Source organism: Tauraco erythrolophus, chromosome 4, assembly GCF_009769465.1.
Source record: "Tauraco erythrolophus isolate bTauEry1 chromosome 4, bTauEry1.pri, whole genome shotgun sequence".
NCBI lineage: Eukaryota > Metazoa > Chordata > Aves > Musophagiformes > Musophagidae > Tauraco > Tauraco erythrolophus.
The window spans coordinates 52,955,923-52,967,733 of record NC_141468.1 but is presented as its reverse complement, the minus strand read 5'-3'; positions in this window follow the sequence as shown (position 1 = coordinate 52,967,733).

Genomic DNA, 11,811 nt, shown 5'->3' with positions numbered 1-11,811 from the left:
GGCTTCGGTGCGCCCCTGCGGTAGGTGGGTGGGTTTCGGGGGGTGCGAGCTGCTCGGACACCCGCAGCGGGGGGGTGTTGGGGCATCCCCGGCGTCGGCAGCAGCTGTTCTGCCGGGGGAGAGGGGACGAAATAGCCGCAACAGGCATCAGCGCACCTGCCTGGCCAGGGGACGTGCCACCGTGTGAGATGAGCTGCAAAATAACCCCCTCTAATCCCGTCATTTGAGGGGACATCTCTGACATAAGCAGTTATTTCACAAGCTTGTGAGCGTGGCCTGCTTGCTTTCCCGGTTAAATTACGCAATGGCTGCAGCAGCTCCCTCTCCTCAGCCTGCCAGACCTCGGCAGCACCTGTAATCCCTTCTCACAGGGAAGGCCTGGGGTTTGCGTACACGAAACTCAAAGGGGGCAGATTTAGATTAGATCTAAGGAAGAAATTTTTCACTCAGAGGGTGGTGAGACACTGGAACAGGTTGCCCAGGGAAGTTGTAGATGCCCCATCCCTGGAAGTATTCAAGACCAGGTTGGATGAGGCTTTGGTCAACCTGGTGTAGTGGAGGGTGTCCCTGCCCCTGGCAGGGGGGTTGGAAGTAGATGATCCTTGAGGTCCCTTCCAACTCTCCATCTCCATTCTGTGATTCTATGAAACAGCTCCTAAAACAACTGACGTGTCTGTACTGCGGAGGAGAGGACTGCTGATGATTACTTTTGTGCTGAGCTAGTCGCACAATTCGGATATTTGAGGCATGCTGAAAACCCACCTGAATGCCTTAGGCGTGCCGCTGCTCTGGGGCTATTTGCTTTCCTTGTTTTGGAGACCGAGTCACAGAGCATTTCAAAGACAACGTTATATTTACACAACATTGATAAAAGACAAGAAGTGGAGACAAAAATCAATTATCTGACCTGCTACTCCAGTACCTGTAATGGCTCTGGCACCATAAGCTTTCATACACCCACGGAGTGTCTCTAAGTCACATCAACTCGCTATGTCTCAATTCCTTTCATACAATTACTCTTTTGTAGAGTCTTGAAAAATGCCTCCTGAAAAAGCTGCAACATCTTCCAGAGAAACCGTTGCATCTTTTCTGGTCATCGGCTGTGCTATAGCTGTCGGTGGAAGCCTCACAATTTCAGCAATGTCTAACTTTGTTCTGGAGCTGTAGAATAGTAGTTACACTGATAGCTTCCAGAAGTGCAACAGAGGTGTAGACAGAAATCACTAACCAAGAGATGATCATTCCCATTAGCAGTGGCAAACATTTCTTTTGGGATGTTTTTCCTGACAGCATAAGATGGAAGACGTCCATTCTGCGCCTTCTTGCAATATTAGATTCTGTAAGCCGTAGAGAGAGGGTGCAGAGACGGGCCAAAATGTTTTACATACTACTTGGAAAGATGCAACCAAAGTGGGAGATCACATCTTCACTACAAAACTTCTCCATGTTTGTGGAGATCAGCGCTCTCCTTCATTCCCATCAAGTTTCTGTGTGCAGCCACAGAGGGCTGTGATCTGGGCTCAAGCACCAAACGGCAGCAACACAGTTCTGTGTATCTTCTGCTGTGCACCAGCTCATTATTGCCACAAGGAACTCCTTGTATGGGGATGAGGTCAGCTTGTGGATGAAGAACAGCCTTTTGAAGCTGAATACAAGTGAGACAGTGGTTATGCTGATGGATAAAGAAAACATGTTGAGGATTTTAAGCTCAAGGACAGTGCTGACAAAAATAAATGGTTATAAACTGTCTGAAACAAGTGCGGTCTGGAAATTAAAAGAAAGGAGTTAACCTGCATTTAAGGAGTGAGCTTCAGGAATATCTTGTCTTTAGTGGGGATAAACTGAGTTACTTCAAATGGACTCTTGCCGAGTTTGTGACCAGGAGCAGGTTGTGACAACAGGGGAGCTGCTGCTCAGGATTCTTGCCTTTCTGGACGGCTGCAGTGCGATACACCTGTATGTGAATGCACCTTGCTATGGTCCCGTAGCACAGAACGCTGTCACGTGTGCTACGCGTGCGTGTTAGTGTGTCAACATGCGACAGAAGCACGTCGGTCCTTGTTCTAGTTTCTAAGCAAAATTAAGGCTTCTCTGACTTGCCTTGAAGGTGCTCATGACTTAGTTGTCATACCTTCTTTAAAAGATTGCCTAAACTCAGTGATGATGATGACTGGTTGACATCTCTGATTCTCAGATGCCCTCTCAAAAGGATATTGTTCATCCATGCAGGAGACAAAAATCCTTTGCTGTCCAGTGGAGACCTTGAAATTAACTTCCTTCACAGCTGGAGATCCTGGAATTGCACCTGCTTCTTTCTCCAGTGTAAGACACTTCTTTTTTTTAATTTATCTTCTCTATATTGAGCAGCATCTGTTAAAAAGATCAATTTTTAAAAACGTCTTGCTAACCCCTTAGAAAATTGCCCTCTCCATAAAAAATACTAGATCTTGATATGTTCAGGTATATTAGTCATCATTGCAACGTAAGCCTTCTGTGGTGCTCCTGCTTTACTGTTTCCTATATCAATTTATTTGCCTTTATCAAGACAATTTTTTACTCTTCCGTGCTCTATGTATTTTCTGAGAACTGCAAACAGACATATACAGGTGTGTGCTGTCTGCTCAGACACAAGTTTGAAGAAGTAGAGTTTCTGATGTTACCGATGAATGTGACCAACAAGTCTTCTAACAGTGGGATTTTATAGGCTGGTGGTATTCAGTTGTTAACAGCTAAGGAGCTAATTCATCAATGAGATTGTAAAGAACAGCAAAAGATGTTGAATTTGAAGTTTGGGTGGGTTTTTTTTGGTGTTGTGTTGTTTTTTTTAATAAGTGTTGCATCATGTGCCAGTCTATACTGTTTGTTTTCAATTATTGTATTACTTTTTCCACATAGCAAATGCTACATGGTGCTCTGGGGGGAATTTCTGATTCCAGACAGGAGGGCAGCCACTGGGAAGATTACAGGTGTCTCTTGCCTAGTGCTACCACATCTTTAGTCCTCTTTTGCACATCACTGTGATGCAGTATCACTTGCAGGGTTCATCAGAAGTCGTCAGGAATCTTCTGTCCCTTGTGTGAACTCATCGGGAACACTTGACAGCCCTCTGGAATCTTGAGTCACAGAACAGCCTTTGCTAGATTTTTCAGATTGCCTGATTTTTTACCCTTATTGCATAATTAATTTTAAATCAGAGCTAACCTGTGGGTGTTTCCGTAGTGATCTTGTTCTGGAAATGCGTGCTTTTAAAACATCACTGTAATGTTTTAAAACATCTTGTAACTTAAAATCCTGGTTCTAACAGGTTGCAACTGAAGGTACTGCAGAACTTTATTTTTATTTTTTAAAAACTAAACCACATTCCCTGTGGTGTTTCTAGACTATTTTTAGACTGTTTCTATAAAAAGATTTTTTAGGAGACTGTAGATGAGGTCTACCTTCTCCCTGACACATAATGTTCTGTGAGTCTATTCTTAGAAGCATGTTCTGACGGATTACAACTTTCTGGTAGGGAGACAGGAATTACTTAAGGACAGCTCAGAAGCGTGACTTACACACTTCTCCAGTATGTCTGGAGATGGGGTTATTAATAACTGCCAACAGCCTTGCTTGCTTCAGCAGGTTGTAGACGGTGAAGAGTGGAGCTGCTCACTGTATTGTTGGCTTGACAGAAAGGAAGTTGTTCTCTCCATTAACTGTGGGGATACTGCGGAGGCACTTGCAGTGAGCTGCAGACCTCTAGGACTTCATGTCTTTGGAAACCTGGAAAGTTTTACTGCTAGGTTGCTCCTCACTGAAGAAAAAACATCACCTGTTCTTACTCAAACAGTCGGCTGCAGACTTCTCCAGGAATTATGCTGACTGATCAAACAGTTGACCTGCAGTTAGGCAACAAACGCTATGTAGTAATGAGGGCAAGACTACGTTGGTTGGCTCTATTTTAGAAGAACAAATTTATAAATCAAATCTGGCATCTGGATTGGTGTGGGTTTTGTTTAAGCAGTTGCCCACACACACATACACCCTTGTGGGAAATGGAAAATCAGAACTTGGCTGTTCTTTTGCTGCAGTGGCATACTTAGGAAATTGTTTCTTAGTAAAATCATTCAGGCTGTTCATTAGCAAAATGAATATAATAAATATTTATTTTTTCATAGAAACCAATGTTTCAAAATCTTCCAGGAATAAGATTTGGTTTCCTTTGTTTCCTTTAAATCTGGAGTAGAAAATGTACTATACAATCATACCTAGAAGTAGAACTAAGTTTGTGAATGGATGGATTTGTTTTATTGCAAAGGTGGTGTCTTAACAACGGAGATGGATTGTATCTTAATCTTCACGAGGTTATTCTATAAATTTAGGATACAAATTTATAATGAGACATTGTTGTTTAGTTGTGGTGTTAATTCTCAAATCTTCTCAAGTTACGCTGTAGCCAGACAGATTTCTATGTTTTAAATCGATCTGTAAACAGAGTAAACTCCAATGCTTGTGTCAATAGGGTATCTTCATTCTTTAGTAGATCTCATGCCATCCTGTCATCTGTCCATCCGGTTACGAGTAAGGAGTCAACCTGCAACTGTAAATAACAGATGACAAAACTAAAGTGCCTGTAGTGGTCATATGCAGCCTAAATAATTTGTATTTCTGTTGATTACTGTAGTTCATGTAAGCAATATTATTTCTGTATTCAAGCAATCACTTAATGAAAAAAAAAATCAAAATTTATTTGCTACAGTGAAGGCTGCTACTCACAGCATCCCATTCTGATGTCCTAAGTTGGTAAAACATATTACTGGTGTGGGTTTTTTTCTTCTCTCAGTACAGTTTCAGAAAATACTGCAAATTAAAGATAATTCAGAAATTGTCCAGTGACTCTTACGATTAGTGCTAAGTAAGAAACACCACACTCCCATGCCTTGGTTTCCCCATTTGTACATAGGGATAATAACAACTCTTGTAAAATACTCTGGAATTTACTGAAGAACATTTTTAATACAAAACCTAGATATTACTGTAAGAACTCATTCTGTATGTGTGCATACATACATCTGTTTTTTGCTGTTGAACAGACTTTCTACAATACTTGACAGTTTATAAAAATGCTTTTATGCAAAATAGTGAATCTGGAGTTTGAAATAGAGTTGTAATTGCATTAAGACTTTTATAAGATTCCAAAGGCAGGTAGCAGGAGGAAGTAAGATTAGTCAGCCACAGGCCCAGCTGGCCTGGATGCAGCCGTTCAGTAACTCCATGACAGCAAAAGCTGTCACAGGAAGATGGTCAGCAGCTGTGTTGAATTGCTCTGGGAGTATTAATTGCATAATTGCAATTACTTGTTTGCCTTTTCTGCCTACAGTGACGTTATAGAGCACTTTATTGGTGAATAAGGTGGTTGCTTAATTTTGTTCCCAGAACAGCTGTAATCCTGGCAATGATGTGGTGGTTACGGATTTGTGGGATGAGGATCATGCTCTCCATCCCGGCCTTCACGTCGGTGTGGTGGGACAAGACTGGCTCAGCCAGCAGAACAGGTCAGTGCTGTGGGAAGGGGTAATCCTACATCTGCCACATCTCACTCTGCTTCCTACTGCTTCTCTTGCCAGCTCTGATGCCTCAGTGACCTGGTCAGAAAGGTAACTCAGCCAAAAAAAAAACCTCGTACCCCAATAGAGACATACCAATGGAAGGGGGGGATAAGGAATATAGGGTGAGAGCACAGGGAAAGGGAGTAGGAGCTCAGTGCTGCCTGCAGCTTCTCCAAAAGGATGAGAGGTATCTGAAGTAGGGTTAATAACTCATGGATACTAAAAAAGGCAATTTCACTCCCACTTCTGTCACCTTTTGTTGTCTCTGATGCTTGCTAGACCCCACTGTAAGCCAAATCAATTCACCCATCAGCAGAAGACTAGACTGGCTCTTTTTCTGCCGAGTTAGTGCAGTGGATCAGCTCAGCAGAATCTGACAAGTCCCAGGAGTGAATGGTGGGGGAAACGCTGTGTGTGAGGAAGGAGTGAGATGGGAAGGGGAAGTAAGAAGGCCTCTTTTTGACAGATTGACTCAGCTGTCCAGTATCACCTGACCTCAAATATGTGGTTTATCACTATCCCTAAAGCAATGAACAATAGACAGTCCCCTTCTCGCACCCTCAGGTCTGGGTTCCTGTCCCCTTTCTTGTGCCAGCCCTACACACTTGTGTGACTGGTTGTGGTTCACATCAGCTCACAGCTCACCCAGGAACTATTCACGCTTTTGATCGGCTCATCTTCCGTGAGATCATGATGTGAGCTGAGGGAGCAGTGGTGTGTGGCAGAGGAGAAGGGCAAGAACCTTCTTTAGCAGCAATGCAAATACAAAGTGGTGTAACCCTGACAGGAAACTGCACCCTAAATAATCGCTGTGGAGGCAGGTCGAGGCAGAGCCGGGCTGTAAGAATGAACTCCCATTTAAATGGGGACTATAGGTGACATCATTCTTACTGAACACTGTACCTAAATTTCCTCTGAAATGCAAATATAGCTGTTGCTTTATAAAAACCAAGCAGCAGCAACTGTAGCATGACAAGATCACTTTTCTAAAATGAATCTGTGTTTTTCAGGCACTCTGAACTCAGAAGCAAAGCCTCGGGGAGCAGCAAGGGTGGCACTGCTCCCTCAGGGCCAGTGAGCCAGGAGCCGAGCAGTGACCCCACCAACGGGGTGCAGCCCCACCGCGCCAGGGGCAGGTGAGCAGCGCAGGGTGGTTACTCCAGTGAGTCCTGTCGATGTTCCAGGGATCATCAGGCAAGACACAGTAACAGGCCAGGTCTGAGACTGGTCCAGGAGCCCTTGACACTCAGGTAGGCACAGCTGAGGTGTAGCTCAGGAAAAAACGACCACGCAAGCCTGTCAAAGGGAGGTGGAGTCCCCCATTGAGGCTGTTACAGAAATTAAGGTCTATTTGTGTACTCAGTGCCCTGACACAAACATGTGGAGTCAACATAGCAACTAACAAAGCCTTTACTGATCTAAGGCCAGTACAACCACTCAGAGCCCTGTCTGATATCCTTGAACTGTTTTTCAGCATATATCTGACAAAATACAGGCATACAATATTCCCAGATTTTCTCATGTTCTGCCTGAGGTGCAGGGTTTATTTCAGGATATTGAGAGAGCAAACCACCAGCAATCGCCAGTGCTAAGAGAACATCAGACAGAGCCCCAGGCAATGAGTCTGATGAAAAAAATCTCAATTTAATTTAAACAAAAATATCAATCTAAATGACTGCCAAACACATAGCATCTTTATCTTTCAACCTAGCAAAAGAAAAATACCTGGTTGAGTCAGAGAAGGCAGATGATGCATGACTTCATTAATTACAGTGCTTGGGATGAAAGCAGATTTTTTTCTTTTCCATCAAACCTTAATTTTACAAATAAAGCAGCCTTCCAGTACTTAAAGGGGGCCTACAGGAAAGCTGGAGAGGGACTTTTTACAAGGGCATGTACTGATAAGACAATGGGCAATGGTTTTAAACTGAAAGAGGGCAGATTTAGATTAGATCTAAGGAAGAAATTCTTCACTCTGAGGGTGGTGAGACACACTGGAACAGGTTGCCTGGAAAAGTTGTAGATGCCCCATCCCTGGAAGTGTTCAAGACCAGGTTGGATGAGGTGTTAAGCAACCTGGTGTAGTGGATGGTGTCCCTGCCCATGGCAGGGGGGGTTGGAACTAGGTGATCTTTGAGGTCCCTTCTAACCCTAACCATTCTATGATTCTAAAAAAAAAAAAAAAATTCTGAAACAATCTGGAAATTTTGACAAACTACACATGTAGTGCTGTGGAAATATCACTTTTAAGATCTACTTTTTCTTCTTTCCTTTTCTCTTTTCTGTCCCCCCTCCAACACCCTCCAAAAAACTTTTGATTATTTTTTTTTTGGGGAGGGGGGGGGGGTGTTACTATAATTGTTTTATGTTTAATGGTATATGTGGCTTTAAAAAACTGTATGGATAAAGAATCTCTGTGCCAAAATAAATAATCTGGCAGAGGAGAATAAATACATTTTAGCAACAACCTGGAACTTTGGAGTAGGAGTGCTGAAGTACTATTCTACCCATGGAAGTGGAAAGCAGACGCATGCTGGGCTGGATCACCCGTGGTGCTTCTCCAAGGATGTCTTCCAAGAAACATGCCAAATGGAGGATATGTACACAGAGTGGCGCTGGCTGCGGTCCAGAACCCAGTTACGGTACCAATAATGGCTGAGTGGAAAATCCTGAAGGACAGAGGTGGACACTGGAAGGTCACTGGAGTAGGAAAGCACCTGGAAGATGCAAGAACCTCCATGGGGTGTGGGTAGTTTGAGGAGACGAAGCTCCGCTGGCACTTATGTGTCTTGTTCCAGCTCTGATTCAGAAGATTAAGTTGCCTCTTTTAGGAATTTGAGAATTCTGTAAAAGAAGGACATTTCTTCCTATAGCTTCTCCTGGAAGATATCCTGTGGTACAGAGAGAGTGCAAAGAAGCAAAGTCTAAAGCCAGTATTCTTCAGTAGCGAGTTTGAATGGCTTTTTCAGCATCTATATGGATACTCAGAGATCTTTGCAGCAGTCCTTGTAGGAGCTAGACTGACTTAGGGGAACAACCTAAAACTTGGTAGATATGACAACAGAAAACAATGTTTTAGTTCACTGCTGTCTCCTAAGCAAGTGGACTTCAAAAGACTCCTCCTAAAAAGAGCCAGAAAGAGAGGTGTCATGAAAACTGCAACTTTCCCAGGATGTGGCAGGCCACTTCTGTTGCTCAACGCAACGAAAATTATCAAAACATAACAGCTTGCCAGATTGACTTGATGCAACTTCAGACTGAAGCAAGATTTCTGCTCTGCAACACTTGTAAGGGGACACTGAATGCAACATTCATGTGCGTTTGTTTGAGCCAACTATGCTCCACGCTGTTGCACCTCGCAGACACAGGGCAAAGTTCACAGAACAGAAATTCCAGCACTTTGAAGAAACTGAGTGGCATTTTACTCACCTTGAGCCTAAAAGCATCTTTTGGCCCACTTATGCCAGTCCTTTAATGGTCAATATTCCAGGAGAAGGGTAAAAGGGGGAAAAAAAAAGGAAGAGTAGGAGAAGGCAGAAACAAAGAAAAAGACTGCAAGCAATGTAACAAAATACATTGTTTCAAATTATTTGTCTTGCCGATGTGGCCCAGTGAAGATTCTTTGATGTCTAATAAAGGGTTGGCGTCTTGGAGTCTTTCTCCTAGTAGGATTCCCAGCAAGATTTTTTTTTTTTTTAATTCTTCTTTGGTTTTCCTACTTTCATAAAATTCACAAGGAATTGCTTCACCTCTCCAGCTGTATCTTCATATTTGTTTGATGCTGGCACGTGCATACAAGGGCTACTAGTGCAGGGCAGAAGGGTGAAAAGGGATGATTTGGTTTAGGGACCATTTCTGGTCTTAGTCCCTAAGCTGCCTATTGTGTTATGTGAAACTTGCATGACATGGAGAGAACAATTTTAAAAATAACCTAAATGTTTGCATTCCTTCTACATATGTTAGTATACCTGCTAACTCAAAATGAAGGCTCCTAGTTATTACTGGGTGTCATAGCAACATGATTACAAATATTTTCAGTTGTTCACAAAGTTTCAAGATTATCTGAGTGCTAATTTCCTCTTTTCACTAACCTTCTGTCTTGACTTTTTTTTCCTGACTCCCTAAGCAAAATTCACTGTAACACCATTCCTCAAAACTAATCAGATTCTCTGCCTCACCCATGTGATGCTCTGTGGTGAGCAGTTATTTATGAGCAGGCCAGCACTGCCTTGTGGTAGTCACTAGATGTTGTTAATCCCTTTACACCAACCTCACTGCTCTCCCAAGTGACAGATGATTCAAGAAGGCGTTACTGTATTTATGCAAGTTTACTGCAAGTAAGCTGTCACTTCTGAGTACGAGAAATGGGCACTAAATACAGCCTCAAAATTCTTCCAACAGAACAAGGATTGCTCGAGAGCAATTAGTGCCACATGGTTTCTAAACCCCCCGTTATGAGCTCAGGTTTACATTTGCCCATACAAAAAAAAAATCTTGAATACTATACTTTTTATTTAGACTCTTTTTTCCTGCAGAGGGTTGGGAAGCTACGCTACAGTAATTTGGAAGAGGCTTTGCATCTCTGTGTGTGGTTTCACCTATCTAAAAAAAAAAAACAAACACAAACAACCCAGAAGCAACCAACTGGTAAATCACTGAGACTGTTGCCTCCAGAATCAAACAATAAGACACTGTGTGTCCTTTAGGAGAGCCCTAGCAGCCGGGATTATAATTGTTCACTCTAAGGCACCAGATGTGTGATAGATAACTTGAATTATCTGTGAAGCTAGGAAAAGAACAGGCTAACATGCAGCTGATAAACACTTTCTCTTAGAAGTGTTTTTCTCCTCCTTACAACTTCTTTTTCTAGAGATCAGCATTTCAGCTTTCTAGGTTAGATAGTAAGTACTGTGAAGGTGCTGAGTAGACAAAAATATCTACTCGGTCTTGTTTAGTATTAGAAGCAGGTTGTAACAATTAAGTAAAAAGAAAAATGCACAATTAAGGAATAGTTTTGTGTGTAAGTAGCAAGACCAGATTTTGCTGCAGGACCACATCTAAACAGGGACATCTCACATGCTGATGTATGCAAATGAACCCACCATCTCCAGTGCAGAATGAGGGGGTGTTATTGATGAATGCTTTAAGCCTCAATTCTGCAAATGTGTTTTCATGCACTTCTCTTGGTGCGCATCACTTAATTGTTGATTTGACTGACTTCAGAGGAAGTTGCATCCAGAAAGTTAGGAGAGGAATTGAGTGCTTAAAGGGCTGAGGCTGTACACAATAGTTCATAGAGGTTACGGGTTTTCATAATTCAATGTGAAGTTTGGAATTACTGGTGTATTCCACAGCTGGGGATATCAAATAGTGTAGAACAACTCTGTACTTGTTAGTTGTCTGCTACAGTGCCAATGGCTTAGTGAGAAGGACAGGCTTAGCGACAGGTGCTTCATGTTATTATAACCATCATGTAGTAACAGAAATGCTAAGATTTTAGGATATAGAACATGTTTGTAGTACCTGTGATTGATGGAAGTGTTTCAGCAATTGCACAGTCCAAATTTTCCAGTGTCAGAGAACTTTCCATTGTGCCAGAGCGTACAGAAATTACATAGATCATCTAGAAGTTCTGTTTTTAAACTAGGAGAAAACACTTGACAGGGAATCGCGTGTACACAGGGTACTGTTCCTGGCTGTGCTGCTAGCCTGCTTGGTAACCTATGGCAAATCACCTTTCCGTGCTTTTATTTTCCCATCAACAATGATGCACAGTGCTAGATATTACTATTATAGAATCATAGCATGGTTATTACTTTGCAGCAAAGCGTCTGAGGATGCTCGAGTGATAATTATACTCTAACTTCTACAATATTTCTTCTTCTGCTAAAAGAAGAAGGTTTGCTAAGCAGGTGTTATTAAGACAAATATGTTCTATGATATATCTGTGACACTCGCACCGATTAAAATCAGGAAATGGTACACACCGTACCATCATGGTGCACAAGACACGCTGATGAAATCCTGTCAGGTTGACTGATGACCTCACAAACTTATTATAAACGGGCTTCTCCTGCCTTTGCAGATAGCCGGTGCTGGTCGCAGAGGGGACAAATCAGAGGGACCGTAAGCAGCTCTGGCAGCTGGGTTCTGCCAGCTCGTACCGGGATGGCCTAGGAGGCCGCTGCCCGCTTCTCCCGCAGAACTCGGAGAAGCGAACGCC